This window comes from Bombus impatiens, unplaced genomic scaffold, assembly GCF_000188095.3.
Source record: "Bombus impatiens unplaced genomic scaffold, BIMP_2.2 scf_0620, whole genome shotgun sequence".
Classification (NCBI taxonomy): domain Eukaryota; kingdom Metazoa; phylum Arthropoda; class Insecta; order Hymenoptera; family Apidae; genus Bombus; species Bombus impatiens.
In genome coordinates, this window is record NT_177039.1 from 1 (window position 1) to 9,053 (window position 9,053).

The window sequence follows — 9,053 nt, forward strand, 5'->3', positions numbered from 1 at the left end:
AAATGGTCAACCATACAAATGACCATTATTCTTTCTTATACGATGAAGTACGTTGTCGCTCTTTCGATACTATGGTCGATCAAGAGTATGACTACTATAATATGAATGAAACGTTCAATACATCTATTGGGTACCAACATTTTCTAGGAAGATCGCGCCAAGACTAGTCGTATCCAACAAGGAATGCACAATTTATGACGTAGGACGCTGACAATCATTGTAAATATTTCATCTTTTTGATTATCGGAACCCCAATTAAATTATTGCAGTACTGTTGTCGGCACGTGGCTTACCGAAATCGTTAATTATCAGCACGCCGATACTCTGTTGAGCAAATTTTTATTTTTTTCGGTTTTTTTCGGTCAGTATATGATCGTAGTAGATATTTGTGACACAATACCGAACCTGCTAAACATTTCTTCCTAGAAGTAACGATTCCCGAAATGCACCAATTTTGAAAAAAATTGCGGGGTTTCAACTTTACGGATGTTTTGTGCTTTTACAGTAGTAGTTACCTCATTGCAGGAGTATAATGATATGTATTGTCGTTAATATTATAAAATTTGAACTATGTGTGAATTGGAACCAAGATGAGGACAGCAAAATGGGGCCATTTTCTACCTACATTTTTTAATACATTTAAAAAACTAAGATTCTAAGAGAAAATGAAACGACGGCACGCGATACTGCAGACATTTGTGCCTAGAGTTGCGTCAAAAGGTACTTGGACGTTGTGTGTTGTTTACAATTTGAAGGAGGAAAACTTGGACGAAATACGCTGTGTGGATGGTATATATATAACAATATCAACAATATAAATTGGAAAGAAACGTGATTTTTTAGTTTTCCTTGACGATTTTCTCGGCAAAAATGTCTGCTTTCGTCGAATACGCAAAAATTGAACAGCTTCTTTACTCCACGTTTGGTGGAGAAGATGGTATCGTAAAAATGAGCTTCAGTGAGACTCTATTTTTTGAAGGTGTACTATTCCTACCTTAAGTCTGGTACAGAGGTTGATGATTCGAAATCACAAATAGTACTGGACTAACCGTTCCTGTTGCCGATACCAATCCTCCGATCGACCTTTCCGTTTGAACGGTTACACAAGAATTCCGAAGCTACTTACACGGCATCCGTGCGCTGGTTGGTTTCACACCGAATGCAAAAAATTAACAATTAGCATTTTATGAGCAAATCATTCCTCAGTGTTCTTAGTCAGAATCCCGATACTAAGTTCGATCGAAGCGTTATACTCCGCTAAATTGAAAAATTATAAGATTTAGAAAATGCAAATGCATAGAAATGTAAAAACACTTCTACGTATGTACAATGGAATGGTTTTGGATGTTACAGTGTTCTCTGAAAATTTCGCTTTTTTGGACGGAACAAGTTATTTCGGCCCAATTATTCTTGTAATGTTGGCTAATGCGCCATCACATCCTTCCACAAGTGAATTTTTAGGAATTTTAAGTGAAATTGTAACGCATAATTATTTAGGTGATACAGTCAGAGATGCATATGGTAATTGATTCTTTTTAGACACGTTACTGGACAAATTTATTGCGTCGTGTATTATTATCTATTAATTACTGGCGATTATGGTATGGGAGTTTTGCGATTTTATAAAAGGTTAAGTTTAAAAGATTGTATTTCTTTGTTGTGCGAAACGTGAAAAGTCGTACCACACCACCCACACTTAATCGCGCTGAGAATATGTCATGTGACCAACTAAATGGCAATGCGAGCCAAATTAGTTTCATGTATTCTTTCTGCAGACAATATTGACATGAATGAGGACATGCAGATGCGATGGATTGGAATAAAATGAGCGATAACACAAAACGAGACAGATGGAATACAATCATTTATTTTAGTAGGAATCATTTCGTTATATCTATGACGGATTGTGTTATTCTCTATATCTCCTGTAGTTTTGATTCTGCTCGAATCAATTATCTGTACAACAGCTTATACAAACTTTTTTATCTCTCAATTAGTTGGGATAATTGACGTTCTCAAACTCCTGTATTGCAAGTAGTTATCCGTGACATTTATTTCCTTTTACCCCATGTCTATTGAGAATCGCTTCTTACGAAAATGAGTTACGAAGAGTTCCGATTGGATACCTGTTGATCCGTGACCTTTTTGAAATTTGGTATTTTTACCTACTGTTGTATTGCTCAGTCTGTGTTCCATACTAATGTCCTGCATACTTTATTGTAGACCAAATTTAATACACCGAGGCAGAATTCCATCGTATACTTTATTTCATATTCTATATTTATATTACTATAGTATTATATTATTATATTATATGTTATATATTATTATTATATTATTATCCATTTACATAAATACCCTTTTGCAACTTTTTATAATTGAACCCAAAAATTCTGCCTCTCCTAACAATAATAACGTTATGAAGTCATTGAACACGTATTTTATCGTTTAAGAAATTAACAGTTTTCTGCGTTGACCAGCAACCTCTGACTCTTCTCTCTTCTCTCTTTCCGTCATTTCTTATTTCGACGTGAATTTTTCGAGTCGCTGCTCAACCCAGATGCCCAGAACAGTGGTCTCATCACTTGTGAAAGGGGAATTACCAGTGACATTAAATCAACCATCCTCATGAATTCGAAAATACTTAATTAAGCAGTCAGTTTGTCTTATCCGTGCCAACATGTCTTGTCCGAGATGTTGTCAAATGGTTTTTTGGATAAGTCTGATCTTACATTCAAATTGACATATTACATCAAGCACATAATCTATATACCATCTGCTTAAAATAACTCTGACAATTATTCATAGTAATAAATAATCTTTGCCAGCTCCTCTTCCTTGTAGCAAATAATCATTGCTGCTACACCACTTTCCAGCTTGATGTCCCGGACATTCTATGTGCATTTGAATCCTGAATAATGGATTAGGTTTTGATCATTCTTTTTCTTTTTTTTATTATTAACGTGGAGGAAATCCGCACGGACAAAATGAGCGATAACACAAAACGAGACAGATGGAATACAATCATTTATTTTAGTAGGAATCATTTCGTTATATCTATGACGGATTGTGTTATTCTCTATATCTCCTGTAGTTTTGATTCTGCTCGAATCAATTATCTGAGAAACAGCTTATAGAAACTTTTTTATCTCTCAATTAGTTGGGATAATTGACGTTCTCAAACTCCTGTATTGCAAGTAGTTATCCGTGACATTTATTTCCTTTTACCCCATGTCTATTGAGAATCGCTTCTTACGAAAATGAGTTACGAAGAGTTCCGATTGGATACCTGTTGATCCGTGACCTTTTTGAAATTTGGTATTTTTACCTACTGTTGTATTGCTCAGTCTGTGTTCCATACTAATGTCCTGCATACTTTATTGTAGACCAAATTTAATACACCGAGGCAGAATTCCATCGTATACTTTATTTCATATTCTATATTTATATTACTATAGTATTATATTATTATATTATATGTTATATATTATTATTATATTATTATCCATTTACATAAATACCCTTTTGCAACTTTTTATAATTGAACCCAAAAATTCTGCCTCTCCTAACAATAATAACGTTATGAAGTCATTGAACACGTATTTTATCGTTTAAGAAATTAACAGTTTTCTGCGTTGACCAGCAACCTCTGACTCTTCTCTCTTCTCTCTTTCCGTCATTTCTTATTTCGACGTGAATTTTTCGAGTCGCTGCTCAACCCAGATGCCCAGAACAGTGGTCTCATCACTTGTGAAAGGGGAATTACCAGTGACATTAAATCAACCATCCTCATGAATTCGAAAATACTTAATTAAGCAGTCAGTTTGTCTTATCCGTGCCAACATGTCTTGTCCGAGATGTTGTCAAATGGTTTTTTGGATAAGTCTGATCTTACATTCAAATTGACATATTACATCAAGCACATAATCTATATACCATCTGCTTAAAATAACTCTGACAATTATTCATAGTAATAAATAATCTTTGCCAGCTCCTCTTCCTTGTAGCAAATAATCATTGCTGCTACACCACTTTCCAGCTTGATGTCCCGGACATTCTATGTGCATTTGAATCCTGAATAATGGATTAGGTTTTGATCATTCTTTTTCTTTTTTTTATTATTAACGTGGAGGAAATCCGCACGGACACCAGGCCGCTTCTGCGGAAAAGCGGCGTGGCAGTGCCGGACTCCAATCGACTAAAACCTCCACGATGACCGTCCCGGCTGCGATTGAAAGGGGCCCGGGAACCAGTGTGCAGCTTCGAGCCACCAAGTCGCGTGTATACGCGCGGACACAGCGGGCACGATTCCATATGGCACTGCCACTTCTTTTTGTTTCTTTTTTTTTATTAACGTGGAGGAAATCCGCACCAGGCCACTTCTGGGGAAAAGCAGCGTGATGGGACCGGACTCTAACCGACTAAAACCTTCACGATGAGTGTCACGGCTGCGATCGAGAGGGGTCCGGGAACCGGGGTAAACCGGGGAACCGGGCCCCACCCCGCGCACAATACATCCCCTAATGGAGCGATGTGCGGCCACGTCACATCGCGCGACGTCGCCGGACTGCTTTGCGGGCCCGAGGTGCTGAGCTGCCAGGGCCTAAGTTTGAATCTCACAGGGGGGGGGGGCGCGGCGGACCTAGCGCGTCACACCGAAGCGCATCCACGGCCTCTGCCGCGCCCTCGCCGGTCAATCCTTTCGGGGTGAGGGTACCGCACCCTCACCTTCTCCGAGGCCGTTTTCCGAAGCATAACCTTCTCACAGAAGGAGGTCACGGCCCTCCTTCTTCTCTCGCTTGCCAACAATGCCTCGAGGATCGTCGCCGGCGGAAGGTCCCATCTGATTTCCACGATGAGGTCGTGGAGCGGCCGCGCCCACGCCGGGCAATATTCCAGCGTGTACGACGTCGAATCCACGCTTGCATCGCAGTGGTGGCAACGCGCGCTCGCCTCTTTCCTGATTCGGTGCTGATACTCACCGAAGCAACCGTGGCCGGTGAACACCTCCGTCACCCTGTAGGTCAGGGGAGGCCCGCCGTCGTCCAACCAAACGTCCCAGTTTGGAAGGACGGCCTCTCGTGTCGAGGCTGGCGCGCCATCTGTCGAGCAAAGCCCACCGAGCCCGAACCCTAACGTCGGCGCCCACCGGGTCGATCCCGCCCGATAGACCCCGAGTGTAGAGATAAACCTCAGGGCCTGCAATTCGAACGGGGAAAACCCGGAGAGCACCGACGCTGCTGCCATCGAAATGATGCGGAAGCCCCTCACTACCCTGATGGCCATCGTCCTGTTAGCCTCCTGACCGCTAAGAGACTGCGACGGTTGGTCATTAGGTCCTCCGCCTAGATTGGAGCTCCGTAGAGGAGCCTCGATCATATCGATCACTCCGATGTCGGGCCCGCTCAGCCGAGGCAGTAAACGTCCTAAGACGTTCGCCGTCGCCTCAACAGACGGCGCCAGGCGCTCGAAGGGGGCGCTGAAGGTTCAGTGGTTGTCGAGGGTTAGGCCCAGATACTTCATGCTGGTTCCGACCTTGATCTCAGCCCCCTCCAACCTCAGGCTATAACCCGCTGGAGGCGTCCCGTGATCGGCCTTGCGGCAAAACTACATTGCCCCGGACTTCTCTGGGGACACCCTCAGTCCCAATCCCTTGATCTCGGCGACCACGCAGGCCACCGCCAGCTCCGCCAGACGAACGATTCTACTCCACGCCGTGCCCCAGACCAGCACCAACGTGTCGCCGGCGTAGCAGACCAGCACTAACGTGTCGTCGGCGTGGCACGTCAGTGTCGAGTTCGGTGGCATCGGCGTCCGAAGCACTGCGTCGTACGCGATGTTCCACAGCAACCTTCGGAGGCATCGGCGTCCGAAGCACTGCGTCGTACGCGATGCTCCACAGCAACGGACTCAACACCGAACCTTGCGGGACCCCGCGGTGTACAGCCCTCCCGGTCACCCCTCCGCCCCGAACGGTATAGACGATACTCCGGTCCCGGAGGAACGCCCGGATCACACCCCACAGGTACGCGGGCACCCGATGAAATTCGAGGGCCCAGCATATCTTGTCCCAGGAATGCTGTTGAAGGCGTGGACACGGCCAGCGCCACGTAACCACGCCGCTCGGCCCCCTCGACAAGAGAGCGGACGCGGGCGATAGCGTCGGTCGTAGACCGCCCTCTCCGGAAACCGAACTGGCCGTCGTGTCGGTCGTAGATCGCCTTCTCCGGAAACCGAACTGGCCGTCGTGCAGTCCGGGCACACTCCGGGACAGATGCGACTCCAGGCCGGCAGCCACCACTCTCTCCAGCAGTTTGCCCGCCTCGTAATTTTATAACCATTATTACGGTATTTGCGGTATTTATATCGTGCGCCCGTATATTCGACCGCGAGCGAGACAGACAGACTCGTCGTCGTAGTAACCCTTTGGTTTTGGCGGTTGATACCCGCGGATCGCCCGGGAGGTGTTGCGTCGCGTTGACGCCTCTACCTGTCGGCGTCCTGTTGATACCGATCCGCCACAGATATGTTCTTGTTCGCGAGTTAAGAGAATCGAACAATTGCATAAAGTTTTCAAGGACCAACCAACGATTAAGCTTTTCTGAAGCATAAATTTAATCACGCTATTGAAAGATGCAGAAAAATATATGTCTACAAGTGCTCGTGATACAATTAGCGATAAGGATCTGAAGCGGTGTGAAAATTAAGCGCACCGTTTGAAACCAACAGCATCAGCTGATCGGGAAAACCATGACGACGACGATAGTAACTCTTACTCGCGCCGTACGAAGGAACTAGTTTCTTGTGCAACGCATTAAGGAAGTTTCAAGGTCGAGGTTTATACGCGGCCTAGATAAAGTCTTGACCGGTTTGTTACTTTATCGACTTTCACCGTCACGTACTTCACGCGTAAAACTTTCATCCTGTAACGAACGACCGTTTCTTAGATTTGCATTCGTCTAACTAGATTCTGAGAGGGACATAAAAATTACTCGTGAATGAGTTTTATTTGACGCGAACAAAATCGTATTGTTCATTAATCGTAAAGTAGGCTTCTAAGATCGTTCAAATTTTACGTCGTTTTCCCCATTTTTGACAAACATCCGAGCTTGTTTGAAATTTCGTCGACTCGATACTTTGCCCCATCGTTTTATTTTCTTCCCATTATTTTTTTCCTTCTTAATTAAAGTGACGAGTCGCGGGGTTTTCACGATCAAATTCTTTTTTATTGTTTTTCTTTTGTTATTAATAATATCGTATTGTATTCATTGTGGAGATAATAGATCTCAAGGGAACTGGGTCGTAGCAACTCAGCTGTTCCCTTGGAAAGAATTGTTAAAGTTTTAATTATTCTGAAATCGAATATATTTTATACATCGTGTTTTTACCCGTATGTTCACATTTAATAAAAATGTACAGCGTTATTTACGAAGCAACATAGAATCAGGATTTCAGGATTTGCTCGTAAAATATATCAGGATATAGGAATAATGGAAGAAGTGTAGAAAACAGTGCAATTTTGAGCGGCTGTGTTAATAATTCGTTGATCAAGGATTAGTACTGTGACACTTCAAATGCGAGCTTGTTTTGAAATATATTGAGGTTTATCTCGGAATTGAATAAAGAGGAATGCGTGAATGAATAAATAATAGAAATATATTTGAGTAAGTATAAATAGAAGTATAAGTACAGTGTATACTATTCCAGATTCGCACGCTACTAGCGTTAGTTTACGATAGAGTTTCGAAGCCATGACCCTGTAACATCAATCCACATCAGTGACCAGCCCACACACAGTGACAGCGGGCAAGATGGCAGCACATAAATATCTGCACATCCTTGGCGCTTATGTTCAATAGTCTTCAAGGACCCACATAATTGGCATTTTCATAGTTAGGTTCCTTCGGATCAAACAAGTATCTTTTTTATACAAGTATCACCGCCCTTCTTATTATCCAATCAGAAACGGTGTCGACTGTTCTCATTTTCCTAACCGAAATTGTCAACAAATCCGATGGTCCCGTGTCCTTAGACACACCCATCTCCAGATTTCCTCAGACACAGTATCTTCAGTAAAATTTTATTTATACTGTGTCCTTAGAATAGTCAACATATTGTGGCGGATGAAAAGAGAGGTTGCGTTTCGTCCCGGGAATACCGGTGGACTCGTCAGTAAGACTATGCCCGGTAGTCCCTGCCTTAGACGTAGAGGGAGTCTCGCTAGGTGCGGTATTTGTATCAATCGCTCGTATATTCGACCGCTAGCGAGTTAGACAGACTCGTTGTGGTCGTAGCGCTCTAGTGTTAGCGGTTGGTACCAGCGGATCGCCCGGGAGGTGTTGCGCCGCGTTGATGCCTCGACCTGTCGGCATCCTGTTGATACCGATCCGCCACAATATCTTTACCGGTTTCTACCCTCAGACCAGTCGCGTACTTGATCAGTGTATACTCAATTGTGAATATTAAGAGAAAAATAGAGTTTAATAAAAAAAAACAAAGTGTATAGATAAAAAAAATTCCGAAATAATTTGAATTATTGAAAATATTCCAAGAATTGATCAAAAATTTCATAAATAATTAATGTTAATTGGGGTACGTAAATTAATAAATGATAAAGGTGAATTAAATATATGAGTTTTATAAATTATTGAAATTACTTTTTTCATTTTATTGCTCGAAGATTTTTATTTTTAATATAACAAATTTTTGTTACAATTAGTAATATTATAATTAAAAAAATAATAAACATTAATAAAATACAATAATTAGGTTTTAAATATAATTTTTTAATAATATTTATTTTATTATTTTTAGAAAAATGTAAATTTTATAATATTATTTTAATTTGTTTTATTTGAATAATTATAATAAATAATATAAATAAGATTAATATTAATTTTAAATTATTTTTTTTTTATATTTTATTAACTAAGCAAATAAAGTAAGAAAATATAATTAGAGAAACAATAATAAAAAGAATTAATAAAATAAATAAAATTAATGTAATTATTTGTTTTAATGTTAAAATATTTATTATTATAAAAATAATATAA